Source organism: Dendropsophus ebraccatus, chromosome 7 (genome assembly GCF_027789765.1).
Source record: "Dendropsophus ebraccatus isolate aDenEbr1 chromosome 7, aDenEbr1.pat, whole genome shotgun sequence".
Lineage (NCBI taxonomy): Eukaryota > Metazoa > Chordata > Amphibia > Anura > Hylidae > Dendropsophus > Dendropsophus ebraccatus.
Window position 1 is genome coordinate 55967140 of NC_091460.1, and position 14778 is coordinate 55981917.

The following is a 14778-nucleotide window of genomic DNA, read 5'->3' on the forward strand; positions in this document are numbered from 1 at the left end:
TGGCAAAGACCCAACAATCTCAAGGCTCTTCAAAGGTTCCTGGGCTTTGCCAACTACTACAGGAAATTCATTAAGGGGTTCTCTCTCATTGCTAAACCCCTCACTGACCTGACTAGAAAGGGGGCGGATCTAGTACATTGGTCTCCCAAAGCCATGGGAGCATTTGACACTCTTAGACGGTGTTTTTCGAAAACTCCAGTACTGGTTCACCCAGATTTTGAGCGTCCATTTGTGGTAGAGGTGGACGCATCCGAGGTGGGGGTTGGAGCAGTATTGTCTCAAGGGTCGAGTACCCTGACCAATCTTCGACCTGTTGCGTTCTTCTCGAAAAAATTTTCTCCAGCGGAGCGCAACTATGATATTGGCAATAGAGAGCTATTGGCCATCAAGATGGCCTTTGATGAGTGGCGGCATTTTTTAGAAGGCGCTAAACATAAGGTTACTGTACTGACTGACCACAAAAACTTGGTCTACCTCGATACAGCTAAGCGTCTCTCTCCACGTCAGGCTAGATGGGCTCTATTTTTTACTAGGTTTTATTTTGAGATCATTTACCGACCTGGTTCTCGCAATGTCAGGGCTGACGCTCTTTCCCGCAGCTTTAGCCCGGAAGATATCCCCGAGAATCAGGTCGATACGATCCTAAAACCCGGTGTGGTGGTGTCAGTGTTACAACCAGATCTGGTGACCCTTATCGCAGAGGCCCAAGATGTGGCCCCACCTAACACGCCCGAGTCTCTCCTGTTTGTGCCGCCGAACCTTCGCCTCCGTGTGTTGGAGGAAACTCATAGCTCTGTTTTGGTGGGTCATCCAGGTATCGCGGGCACTAAATATTTGCTCTCCCGCCACTTCTGGTGGCCATCCTGGGCCCGAGATGTCAAGGCATTTGTTGAGGCCTGCGAAATCTGTGCTCGGTCCAAGGTTCCTCGTAGGCCACCGGAGGGACTTCTTCATCCCCTGCCGGCCCCTACGAGACCTTGGACGCACTTGTCTATGGATTTTATCACTGATTTACCTGTATCTAAGGGGAAGACGGTCATTTGGGTGGTGGTGGATCGTTTTTCCAAGATGTGCCATCTTATTCCGCTGCGCAAACTCCCCAATGCTCGCCTACTAGCTACCTTGTTCATTAACCATATCCTACGATTGCATGGGGTTCCGGAAGACATTGTCTCAGATAGAGGTGTCCAATTTGTTGCTGGTTTCTGGAGAGAATTTTGTGGTAAACTAGGTATCTCATTGTCCTTCTCTTCTGCGTTCCATCCCCAGACCAATGGGCAAACAGAACGAGTCAACCAGTCATTAGAACAGTTCTTAAGGTGTTTTGTATCTGATACACAGGACAAGTGGCGCGACTTCATTTCTCTCGCCGAATTTGCGATCAATAATCACGAACAACGTTCCATTAAGATGTCGCCGTTCTTCTGCAATTATGGCTTTAACCCCAGATACTCCTCGGTTCACTCCGCCGACTCTCTAAATCCTTCAGCTGAAGCCATATTCTCTAAACTGTGCACAGTTTGGGCCCAAGCTCATCAGAACTTGGTCAAAGCCCAAAACTCCTACAAAAAATTTTCTAACAAAAGACGCATATCTGGCCACCATTATACAGTAGGTGATAAGGTCTGGCTAGCTACTAAGAATCTTAAATTGAGGGTACAGTCAGGGAAGCTGGCCCCTAAATACATTGGGCCATACACTATTACTGAGGTTATAAATCCCGTCACGTTCAGACTCAAACTTCCTACGGCGTTGAAAATTCATTCTGTATTCCATAAAGCATTGTTGAAAAAATATATTCCACCTGTCTCTCCATCACCTCCTCCTGCTCCGATCGTCATTCAGGGGGAATTGGAATATGAGGTGGAGAGAATTCTGGACTCCCGCTGGGTTCAAGGGTCATTACAGTATTTGGTCCACTGGAGGGGTTACGGACCAGAAGAGCGTACCTGGGTGGCGACCAGGGACATGCATGCCTCTCATCTAGTCAGACGATACCATACTCGGAACCCGTCTAAACCTGGTCCATGTAATAAGGGTCCTGAGGCCCCTCCTGAAGGGGAGGGTAATGTCAGCAACTTACCTGACCGCGCTCCAGCGATGTCTGCCCCGGCTGGAGCGCAGCGCCGTCGCTCCGCCTCCGCTGGCCGGGGCCGAGTGACGTCACGGAGACCCGACGGCGTCCCTAGCGACCGGAGACGCCGTGGGGTCACGTGACTGGCTGTCGGCCGGCCGAGACACAGCTGAGTGGCATTGCGCTCAGGGTGAGTGGCTTTCAGTTCAGCCATTCTGCATGCAGCGATGCAGCTGCTGTGTTTTGCTCATTAGGAGTCCGGACCAATTAGCTCTGGTCCAGGACCCTCCCTCTGGTATATAGTTCAGAGCCAGCCAGCAGTACATCGCTGGCTATTAGATCAGTTCATAGATCAGTTCTAGTCCCAGCTCTCCCTGTCCTTTTCCTGTTATCCCCGTCCTGATTCCTTTTGCTTGACTACTCGTGTTTTGACCTTTGCCTGGACTTAGACTATTCCTTGTTTTCCTGATTCTGTACCTTGTTGCTAGTGTGGTTTGACCCGGATCGTTCATTACTCTCTATTGTGTTTGTCTGTATTGTTCTGTGTGTTCACTTACGCAGCGTAGGGAACGTCTTCGTGGTTGTCCGCGACCGCCTAGGGTCGATTGAGGCAAGCAGGCAGGTGACAGTGGGTGGGTTCAGACCTAGGGCTCACTGTCTTGTCGTGTCCGTATCACCTGATTCCTGACAATGTCCTTTCTAACTCTTGAAAAAGAAGCAGATCCGGCTTCAAAATGCATTGTGTTTTTAAAATAAAATAAAAAATAAAATTAGTGTACCTTGGTTTTGTACGGATCCATCTGACCAGCACCCGACATCCCATAAATATGGAGTGGGGGTGCAATGATCTTACAAGTCATGTAAGACAGTTGGCGTCTGGATTCTGCCACATTTGCAATGGTAAATTTGGGATAGTGTTTCTCTTTTTGCCATCTGTGTTTTTTTTAGCTTTATGTTTGTCTTGTCTTCTGCCATCAAGTCTAGTTTTTGTTCTTAGGCTACATTCACACATCCGTTGTTCTGGATGGTATTCAATGTTCACGTCCGTACATGTGTGCGGGGCTGCGATCCGTGCCGGATTACTAGGGTAATGAAGTGTGAATGCACTACGGGTGTGTGATTGTAACCTTACAGTGTTTACTGTGTGGTAAAATTTATATTGTAACCTGCAGCAGCTTTGTTTTTTGTTTTTTTAATGGACCAATAGATTTTAGTTGTATCTAGATGTTCATGTGGCTTGTACCTTTTCACGGTTTATTAAAGGGAAACTATCTAACTGCTGATAGCCCCCTATAGAGCTGGGGACTATGAGGAGGAAGGTATGTCTCTTATCTTCCTACTGAGTGTCGTTCTTAGGGTACAAACACACACACCGCATACGCAGCAGATACGCTGCAAATACGCAGCAGATCTGCAGCAGATTTGATGGTGCAGATTTGATGCTGTGTTCAGTTATTTAGATCTAATCTGCTGCGTATTTGCTGCGTATCGCAGCAGTAAATACGCTGCGTATACGGTGTGTGTGTTTATACCCTTATGCTGTTAGCCTCCTATAGCACCAAGGATTACACTGCTATCAGCAGGTTAGATTTGTCTAACTTGCTGATAGTTACCATTTAAGTATTTAATAAACCATTTACTACTTTGCAGGTGCTGATAATATCAGCTTTGCTCTTCGTTGTTTCTGTCCTCTGTCTTCTGTTTAGTTGTTGTATAGCATCTAGTTTTGTTACTTTTTGTGTGCTGCCAGTTTGCTTTTGTCCTTTGTCTTTCTATTTTCTTTTTTGTTTTTTATTCTTTCTGTATGATTGTGTTGTAGTTTTTGTGATTCTTGCTTATGGGGCTCCTTGGGGTTTAAGCAGACAGAATTGGAGTTATCTCTGATCCTGACTATTGTTGGCGGGTGTCATGGGTTGGCATTAGGGATGGTCCGAAACTGCTGAGGTTCGGGTTCGTATGAACCCGAACGCTCGGCATCAGATTACCGCTGTCTGCCCGCTCCGTGGAGAGGGTGGATACAGCCGGAGGACCGCCTGGAAAACTGGAATACAGCCTATGGCTATGGCTGTATCCCAGTTTTCCAGGCGGTCCTCCCATTGTATCCACCCTCTCTACGGAGTGGGCAGACAGCGAGAATCATTACTGAGAGTTCGGGTTCGTACGAACCCGAACCGAACTCGGTTCGGACCATCCCTAGTTGGCATCAGTCTTGTATGGAGCAGGCTTAGCTCCGGAGCTCACTCCAAGATTCTTGACATCATGATCTAATAGTAAGGGCCCTATTCCACCGGACGATTATCGTAACGACCGCAATATCAAACGACCGCTATTGCGAAAGACCTGAAAACATTCACTCCAACATTTCCAAAGGAACAATAATCGTTACTTATGATCGTATTTGCGATGTTTTTTTCTTCGCTATTTCGTTCGTATCTACTGCGAACGCCCGAACAACGTCTTATTCAATGTGAACGTTTTTCGAACGTTTTGCGAACGAGCAACGATAAAAATAGATCCAGGTCTTATAAAACGATCAACAATTTCTCGTTCGGTCGTTAATCATTAACTGCATTTTAACCGAACGATTATCGTTTAGATTCAAACGATTTAACGATAATCTGAACGATAATCGTCCGGTGGAATAGGGCCCTTAGAGTCCTTTTAGAGGGAGATGTGTGGTAGCTAGCGATAAATTTTACCCCAACATGTTTTCCCGCTCCTCTGCTGACACTTTTAATAAAGGTGATTATCAGCCAAAGAGATGTTTATAGAAACTCTCATTGGTGATAATCGGCCCTGGTAAAAGGGTCTTTAGTCATCTGACAAGAACAGATCCTTGATACAGCACTGCCTAACAAAATGAAGTAAATAGATGAGCACACAATACAAGTCCAGGTTAGCTGGCATGAAAACCACTTTTTATTAGCTGATTCTTTTTCCAGCAATGTACTACCTTGTATTTAGTAAATGTATGGTATTACATGCTGAAATTTGCTGATATTTGATACAGTTTATTTTTTTAGCCTGTTATAGCAGAACAATAATGTACATATAATTATGCTGGACTACAATGAGGGATTTTCGCAATAACCCCTGTGCTTTGGTTTGTAGTTAGGTAACCAGCAATAAACACTTAAGTGCCATTGTACAATCCCCATTAACATCTACTGACAGTGGATGAGTTTATTGAGGAATAGGTGTAATACAAGCCAGGTGAGGGATTTCAGCGTTTGCTCATTGCATAGGAACATTGTGAAATGTGTGTAATTTATCAGCTTGTGTTCCAGGTGGAAGATTGATCACAGATTGTTTGACCAACACTTCATATACTTGCTGATATTAAAATATTTCCGTCATGACTGTTTCTGATAAACCCTTAGCTCTGGCCGTTGCGGCAGAAGTTACGTTCTTGCTAGTTGGTTTCATGTTTGCTTTTCACTGGTGTGAACGTGGTTGGATTCTGTCTTGGCCTAATTGATCACATTCTGGTTAACAACCTGAATCTCCTGGAGTGAATTTATCAGCACCTTTCAATTAACTCCAGTGCCAGTGACTGACAGCCCTGTCCCCCTGTCTTAGTTCTTGTCTCTCTGTCCAATCACCTCTGAGGCCGTAACGTGGCTTCCTTTTAAAGGGGTACTCCCTTTTTCTTTCAAATCAAGTGGTTTCAGAAAGTTATAGAGATTTGTAATTTACTTCTATTTAAAAATCTCCAGTCTTCCAGTACTTATGAGCTGCTGTATGTCCTGCAGGAAGTGGTGTTTTCTTTTCAGTCTGACACAGTGCTCTCTGCTGACACCTCTGTCAATGTCAGGAACTGTCCAGAGCAGCAGCAAATCCCCATAGAAAACCTTTCCTGCTCTGCACTTGTCTCTGTGTCTTTTTTGTGTACCCTGACCAGTCCCGATTTCCACAAAAGAAAAACCAACTCAGCACTACAAGACTCAGCTAGCTTAGAACTAGAACTCTCTGACACTGATATGCAATGGTGGTGTACACTATGACCAAGGCAATACATGATCCAAGCAATCAAAGAGAGAGGCACTCACCAATTGTTGCCTGTATGAAGTCTTTATTGCGTGTCCATTACATCTTGATGCAGTGTTGGGAGAGGGAGCCCCACAGCAATAAACAATTGGCGCTTACTAGCACTTGTGGTTGTGTAGTAAACTTTGTTGTTGTGACACTCCCGCTGTGCTCCCTCACCCTGCACTGCATTAGGGTATGTTACTGAGTAAAACAGGCAGAATTCCACGGCGAAACAGTGTCCCATAGCCTGTCTATGGGAGAGCGTGCGCTCCTCCACTGCCACGGCTCTCCGCTCGAAGAAGTGACATTTCACTTCTCTAAGCGGAGAGCGGCGGCATTGAGGGAGCACGCGCTCTCCCATAGAGAAGCAGTATCACACTGAGGCAGGCTGGATTCCGCCGCGGAATTCTGCCTGTTTTACTCAATGTGAACATACCCTTACAATGTAATAGACATGCAATAAAGACTTCATACACACAACAATTGGTGAGTGCCTCTCTCTCTCTTATTGCCTGGATTAAAATATTTCCATCCCCTTTCTTTGCTCCATTGGAAATTGACGAGGGCAGATGACTTAAAAGATAATGGGACACTATAGGAAAAGTTATGCGAAATGCTAAAAAAAAAAATCTCCTTATAACCCCTAGCAGTGCTAAATTGTACAGTGCAGTTGTAAAATACTGGCAGCAGCATTGTCCCTATTCCCACCCCTTTCTGTAAAAGACAGTGAGTGCGGACCCGCTGTGCTACTCAACTGGTAGGGCTTTGAGCCACACCAGGGAGCAGAGTCTAAGTGCCCTATAGTTCTTCACCCTTCATCCTCGACCAGGATGCGGTAGCTGGACTTCTGCGGCTAGAGTGCACTAGGTGGCACCGCAATTTTGCACTTGAAGTGAGCAGTCAGTGCAAGGCGCCTGGGGAAAAGGCAGTGTATGTGTGGTCAGCAAGCTGGGTCGTGAGCAGGAAAATCTGTCCCCACCGACAGTAGTATTTGGAAGAATTTAACATTATTTAGTACTTTTTTACAATATGCAAATGAAATGGTAGTGTAACCAATATATATTTCTTATTGTCCATGTTGCAATGGATTTTAAGGCTATGTTCACACAATGTACTTTTTATGAAAAGAGCAGCCATTGTTTTCAAATCACACAACGGCCATTGTTTTCATAATGAAATTCTTTGCACTGAAGTCAATGTCAACAATGGCCATTGTTCCCACAATGCATTGACCAATGGCCGTTAATTGCTATGGCTGTCGAAATTACGATCATGTCAATTATTTCTGGCCATTGTCCATAGACTTCAGTCCAATTTGCATTTGAGTGGCAAATAACAGGTGTTGTTAATACGACATGTGAACATAGCCTTAGGGTGCGTTCACACCTACAGGATCTGCAGCAGATCTGCAGCAGATTTGATGGTGCAGATTTGATGCTGTGTTTAGTTATTTAAATGAAATCTGCTGCAGATCTGCAGCAGAAAATCAGCTGCAGATCCTGTAGGTGTGAACACACCATTAAGGTGGATTGTATTTTTTCACCCACCAGATTCAGTCCCCAGAGGCAGAGCTCAGGGTCAGCACCTACTATCACTCATACATTCTCATGGATCATGTCCACGTAGGCTGGATGAATACTGATTGATAATGAAAATGTGGCTGCTAAATAAACATTGAGAAATAATGTATAGCAAGTATATATGTTAAAAAATAAGAGTACATGGTACACAGTTTATGAGTCATGTGTATTGTGAGGAGATGGTTCCCCTGCCTGCCCCCCCTGCCCCTCTCAGTTTATTCTCTGATCACTCCTATGAACCAAATGGCACTTAGAGGTTTGTGATTCCTGTAGACAATGTAAGTATGAGACAAGTCACTCGCTGCTGTACATATAATAATGTCTTCACTTCCCCCATGGGTTCTTCTGCTTCACATGTGTTTTCCATGAATCTAGGACACTGCACTGTCCCAAAAGACCAGTCTAAGTTACTAGATGTCACATTATATAACAAAATGTCCTTCTTTTTTTACAGTGTACATTATATTCATCATAGACTCCAATGTACCAGGGAGCCAGCAGTAAGGCTCTGTTTACGGCCAGCATGATGGAAATGTGAAGACATCATTCTTAGCCTGCCTCCGGATGCTGGTTCTGTTGGTAATTTTATATAGTATAGTAATACAGTATATACATCTATAATACATTTCAACATGCCCTTCTTTAAGGTGTAGGGCTGATATAGGTGCTGTAGAGGGCACTCCTAGACCACAGTGCTGGCTATATGCATGGACATGAACGATGATCCACTTGTATTGAAGCTGCGATGAACAATATAAACAAGCAGACTTCCTTAAAGTTTTAAAGGGGTTATCTCAAGCTACAAAAAATATCCCTTATTCACAGAGGCAATTGTGTGATTAGTGGTGGTCCTAATAGTCGACCCCCCACTGATCAGTTAGTTATCCCCTAAACTGTTGATAGTGGATTACAATTATTTTTGGGATAACCCCTTTAGGTTGTAAAAACAGTAGTAGTAGTGCAGTTTCTGGAGGAAACCAACAATGCTTCTCTAAACTCATAAAGCCTACACCTGTACAATAATATGTCTGGCCTGGAGGTCTGAATATACAGTGGGGGGAAGTAAGTATCTGATACGCTGAAGATTTTTTACGTTTTTAAACCTACAAAAATGGAGAGGTATGTATTTTTTATCCTAGGTACACTTCAAGGCCATATTCACATTATGTATAAAACCGGACGTACTATGACCCGGCCGGACCACAGAACGGCTTGTGTTACCGCTGGATAATCTTCACTTCTGCTGAATTCGGATGCCGGCGCATACCTGTGCGCCCGTATCCGAATTTGCGGCTGCACACAATGAAGCTTGCGGCCGGAGCCACGCACTCCATAGTGTGCACTGACGTCTTCTGCAGCTGCTATTCAATGAATAGTGGCCGCAGAAAACTGACATGTTAGTTTTTTGTGTGGCCACTAACGATCCTGGCTGTAGTGTATACTATGGGAGGCATTTATTAAGTCCGGCGTTTTTTACGCCGGACGTAAAAATGCCCCCGCAGCTCCGGCGCTACGGAGATTTATGTAGAGGCGGACTGCCTCTACATAAATCCCGCGCGCGCCGTTGCGCACCGCCGAAAACCTACGCCAGCTGAGGACTGGAGTAGGTTTTCGGCGTACATTTTGGCGGAACGGATGATAAATCGCGCGGACTCTGAGTCCGCGCCCTCCGTTCCGCCCACTCTCCGCCCCTTTTCCGCCCCCTGGCGTATTCGGCGGAAAGTGCCGATTTGCGAATATTTTATTCGCAAATCCGCCATTTTTGCTTAAAAAAAAGACGCAAATCGTCACTTTCCGCTGAAAATCATCCATTCGCCGGATGATACATGTGGCCCTATGTGTATACGCTCTGGCCAGGATTCCCTCTAGCTGCAGCACAATGTAAGTTAAGGAGGATGTGCCACCAGGTGGAGCTTCGTCATAGAGGGGAGGGAATTCCCCAACCTCCAGTGCTTCAGCTCGGCTCCGGTTTGAAAAACAGACCACGGCACAGGCTTCCCCATGACGGCGCCGATCTATCAGTGTGTTAAATTCAAGAGGATGTACCTGGTGGTACATCCTCTTTAAGTATTAATCATGGCCGTGTCGCAAATCGGCAACAACAGCCGTGATTAATACTTAACTTACGTTGTGTGAACATGGCCCAACTGTGAGAGACTTAAAGTGTAACTGTCATTTCAGGGTCATTTTTCTGAAAACATTAAATATCAACAGTACAAGCGATTTTAAGAAACTTTGTAATAGGTTTTATGTACTAAAAGAGTTTCCTTCTGTACTGAAAAAGCAATCTCCCAGCCTCCCCCCTCACATCAAATGAAGCAGGATTTCTGTCTCCATTATGTGGCTATGGAGAGGGGAGGGGCTGTTAGATGTGACTGAGCACGGAGCAGTCCTGCACAGCACAACACCCTGCAATCTTCTCTCAGTAAGTTCATAGATAAGCACTGACCTTTCTGACACCTGAATCCTGCGTTTTAGGTGCCCAGAGAGTCTGCAAACAGCTGACCTTCATGTCACCTCTTCTTGCTCCCTATGCTATGCCCGATCGTACGATTAACGATTTCGAAGTAACGATTTTTTTTTAATAACGATCAGCATTTAGACGGAACGATATATCGTACGGAAAAATCGTTTTGCGATCGCTTAAGCCTATCTCACACATTGGTTAAATTGGTGAACGACTGTTTACACGGAACGATCTGTGAATTTTTTGCGAACGACCAACGACGATTTGAGAACATGTTCAAAGATCAAAATGAACGATTTCTCGCTCGTCGCTTGATCGTTCGCTGCGTTTACACGTACGATTATCGTCTGAATTCGATCGTCATCGTGCAAAAACGACGATCAATCGTTCCGTGTAAAAGGACCATAAGTGTTTGACACAATAGAAAAACAGAGCTTAGTGTTTGGTACAGAAACCTTTGCAATCAGGTGTTTCCTATAGTTCCTGAGTGCACACACTGCAGCAGGGATTTTCTCCCACTCCTCCTGGTAAATCTTCTTCAGGTCTTTCAGGTTTCGGTGCTGTCGCTGAGCAACATTATCTATCAGCTCCCTCCAAAGATTTTCTATTGGATTCAGGTCTGCAGAATGGCTAGGCCACTCCAGGACCTTATAATAACAGAGCCGCTCCTTAGTTACCCTGGCTGTGTGTTTCGGTCATTGTCTCCCGAGACTGTGGTCCAAGTTCTTTTTAGGTCATTGACCAGGTCCTCCTGTGTAGTTTTAGGCTGATTCCTGACCTTTTTTCAGAATTATCCTTACCCCACAAGATGTGATCTTGCATGGAGCCCCAGAACAAGGAAGGCTGACAGTGTTTCCTCCATTTTCTAATAATTGGGCTAACAGTTGTTGCCTTCTCACCAAGCTGCTTGTTTTTTTGTCCCGCAGCCCATCCTAGCCTTGTGCAGGTCTACAATTTTGTCCCTGGTTTCCTTAGACACCTCTTTGGTCTTGGCCATGGTAGAGGGATTGGAGTGTGATCGATTGTGTGGACAGGTGATTTTAATAAAGGTAGTAAGCTTAAACAGGAGCAATTAATACAGTGGATGGGTGCAGAGTAATGCTACGTTTACACGGAGCCATAATTCGCCCAATCGATTGTTTAACGAATTTGAAGCAACGATTTGGTTTTTATAACGATCAGCGTTTAGACGAATAAATCGTTAGAAAAATCATAAGAAAATTCGTAAGAAAATGGTTAAAGCGATCGTTTTTAGGATCGCTTAAGCCCATGTTTTACATAGGGTGAATCTTTGAAAGACTGTTTACACGAAACGATCTGCAAATTTTTAGCGAACGATGAACGACAATTTGAGAACATGTTTAAAGATCAAAATGAACGATTTTTCGCTCATCGCTTGATCGTTTGCTGTGTTTACACGGAACGATTATCGCTCAAATGCGATCGTTATTGCGAAAATTTGAACGATAATCCTTCCCCTGTAGACGCAGCATAAGAGAAGTTTCTTGAAATAAAAAACTAATAGGATGGGAGAGCCAGAATTCTTGCTGGTTGGTAGGTAATCAAATATTTATTGCATGCATTAAAAATGCAATTAATTATTTAAAAAATCATACAATGAAATTTTCTGTATATTTTTTTTATAGATTCTGTTTCTCACAGTTGAAGTGTACTTACAATAAAAATTACACACCTCTCCAGTCTTTGTAGGTGGGAAAACTTGCAAAATCAGCAGTGTATTAAAGGGGTTGTTCAGCAAAAATCTTTTTCTTTCAATTCAACTGGTGTCAGAAAGTTATATAGATTTGTAATTTACTTCTATTTCAAAATCTCAAGTCTTCCAGTACTTATCAGCTGCTGTATGTCCTGCAGGAAATGGTGTTTTATTTTCAGTCAGACACAGTGCTCTCTGCTTGTCTTGGTTTTTTATGAATGCCGATAGAAAACCTCTCCTACACTGGACAGTTCCTGTCTCTGCCAGAGATGTCAGCAGAGAGCACTGGGTCAGACTGAAAATAATACACCATTTCCTGCAGGACATACAGCAGCTAATAAGTACTGGAAGACTTGAGATTTTTAAATAAAAGTAAATTACAAATCTATATACTTTTTTGATACCAGTTGATTCGAAAAAAATATATTTTTGCTGGACAACCCCTTTAAATATATATAGGGAGTCCGGGGTCTCTCTTCTGTGTTCTATGTTCGATTTAGAGTCTGTTTTGGGACTTGAATATATTTAGGAGTCTGGTCTGAGCTCTGACATTCTGTTTGGAGTCCCCCCCCCCCCCCCTTTGACACAACCCCTGCTCACCCATCAGGAGAGAAGGGCATACATCGGGAAGGAGTTGCAGATTTTTGCACAAATCAAGTGGTATTCGACTGCTGGAGGTATAAGACGCTAGAGCTGCATCCATCTTCTGCAGTCACCAGGAGTCAAATGCTGAACGTTCAAGGTTTCACAAATCCAAACTTACTATAGATCCACTTATCTCTGTTGGCAACTATACAACTGCTGCAATTATTAACTGGGATCCAGGGTACAAAATATTGTAAATTCTGCTAACCTACTGACAGAGCTAACTGGTGGCTTCACAATCTACAATTCTATAGGTGGACGTATACATCAGAGCGGGAAATAGATGATGTATTTGGTTATTCGGCTGCCTCTAGTCTCATCTCAGCAGAAGATAAAGTACAGCAGCATCTTATAAGCCTTTCTCAGGCTCCTAAGACGTCTCAGAACTCCCGGAAGGCTCAGCGCGTTGCCCCACTGGGATGTGAAGTACATAAACAAGCAAACAGCTTCTCTGCCTCCCATGTTTGTTTTCACGTCCTAGAACATAAATTGTACCGTTACAAATATAAAAAAGAGATTCTGTCGTGAGGAGAGACCATAGTGTATGCTGGGTACCCTGTACAAGGTCACAGCCACTGAACACCGACAAGACAACCAAGTCTAGGGCTATGTTCCCACAACGTCTTTTTAGGTAAAATAACGGCCATTCTTTTTAAAATATCGGACGTTATTCTATAGTAGCTGCCGTATACAATTATCATGATCATTATTAACGGCCATCAATAAAAAAGAAACATCTAAAACGATGAAACGGGAAGATAGCCGTCATATACAAGTTTCCACTGTCTTTCAGTCGTCATTGATAAGATTCCCTATAGGACTGATAAATAAGACAGGCCTCATCCACCGTCAGCTTTATAATGGAGCCATCTATGTCTATCCACACATGGTCCTCCACACATCTGTTCTAACCACTGAGGCTGGGTTCACACTGCGTTTTTTTCATCCGTTTAAAAAAAAAAAAAAACGGATGAAAAACGGATTGCAAAAACAGATGCAGTTGTGTGCATCCGTTTTGATCCGTTTTTCCATTGACTTCCATTATAAAAAAAAAAAAAAAACGGATCAAAACGGATCAGTTTTTTTGACGGACACAAAAACGTTGCTGACACTATTTTTTTTGTCCGTAAAAAAAAAACTGATCCGTTAAACGGATTGCAAAAACGCAGTGTGAACCCAGCCTTATTCATTCCGGAAAAAAGGATGCTCCGGTGCACTTATATGGTTGGGAAGCTCCAACAGAAGGCAATGGGTCTATTTTTAATGGATGACCCACCGATCCACCAACTTTGTGCCACCTGCTTTTCACTGAAGCAATGTCCTCTGGGTAGGCTCCATTATTAGTGACCTCCTAGCTGTTTTTTTCTCATCTGCAAGAACTGAGGAATTGCTGATGGTTTCTCCAGGACATCACTGATGTTTTCTCCGGGACATCGCTGATAGTTCCTCTGGGACATCGCTGATAGTTCCTCTGGGACATCGTTGATGGTTTCTCCAGGACATTGCTGATCATTTCTCCGGGACATGGCTGATGATTTCTTCAGAACATCAATGATGGTTTCTCCAGGACATTGCTGATGGTTTCTCCAGGACATCGCTGATGGTTTCTCCAGGACATTGCTGATGGTTTCTCCAGGACATCGCTGATGGTTTCTCCAGGACATCGCTGATGGTTTCTCCGGGATATCAGTGATGGTGTCTCCGGGACATGGATTATGGTTTCTCCAGGACATCGCTGATGGTTTCTTCGGGTCATTGCTGATAGTTCCTCTGGTACTTCACTGATAGTTCCTCTGGGACATTGCTGATGGTTTCTCCGGGACATTGCTGATGGTTTCTCCAGGACATGGCTGATGGTTTCTTCGGGTCATTACTGATAGTTCCTCTGGTACTTCGCTGATAGTTCCTCTGGGACATTGCTGATGGTTTCTCCAGGACATGGCTGATGGTTTCTCCAGGACATGGATGATGATTTCTCCGGGACATGGCTGATGGTTTCTCCGGGACATGGATGATGATTTCTCCGGGACATTGCTTATGGTTTCTCCGGGACATGGCTGATGGTTTCTTCAGAACATTGCTGATGGTTTCTCCAGGACATCGCTGATGGTTTCTCCGGGATATCAGTGATGGTGTCTCCGGGACATGGATTATGGTTTCTCCGGGACATCGCTGATGGTTTCTCCGGGACATTGCTGATGGTTTCTCCAGGACATGGCTGATGGTTTCTCTGGGACATGATGATGATTTCTCCGGGACATTGCTTATG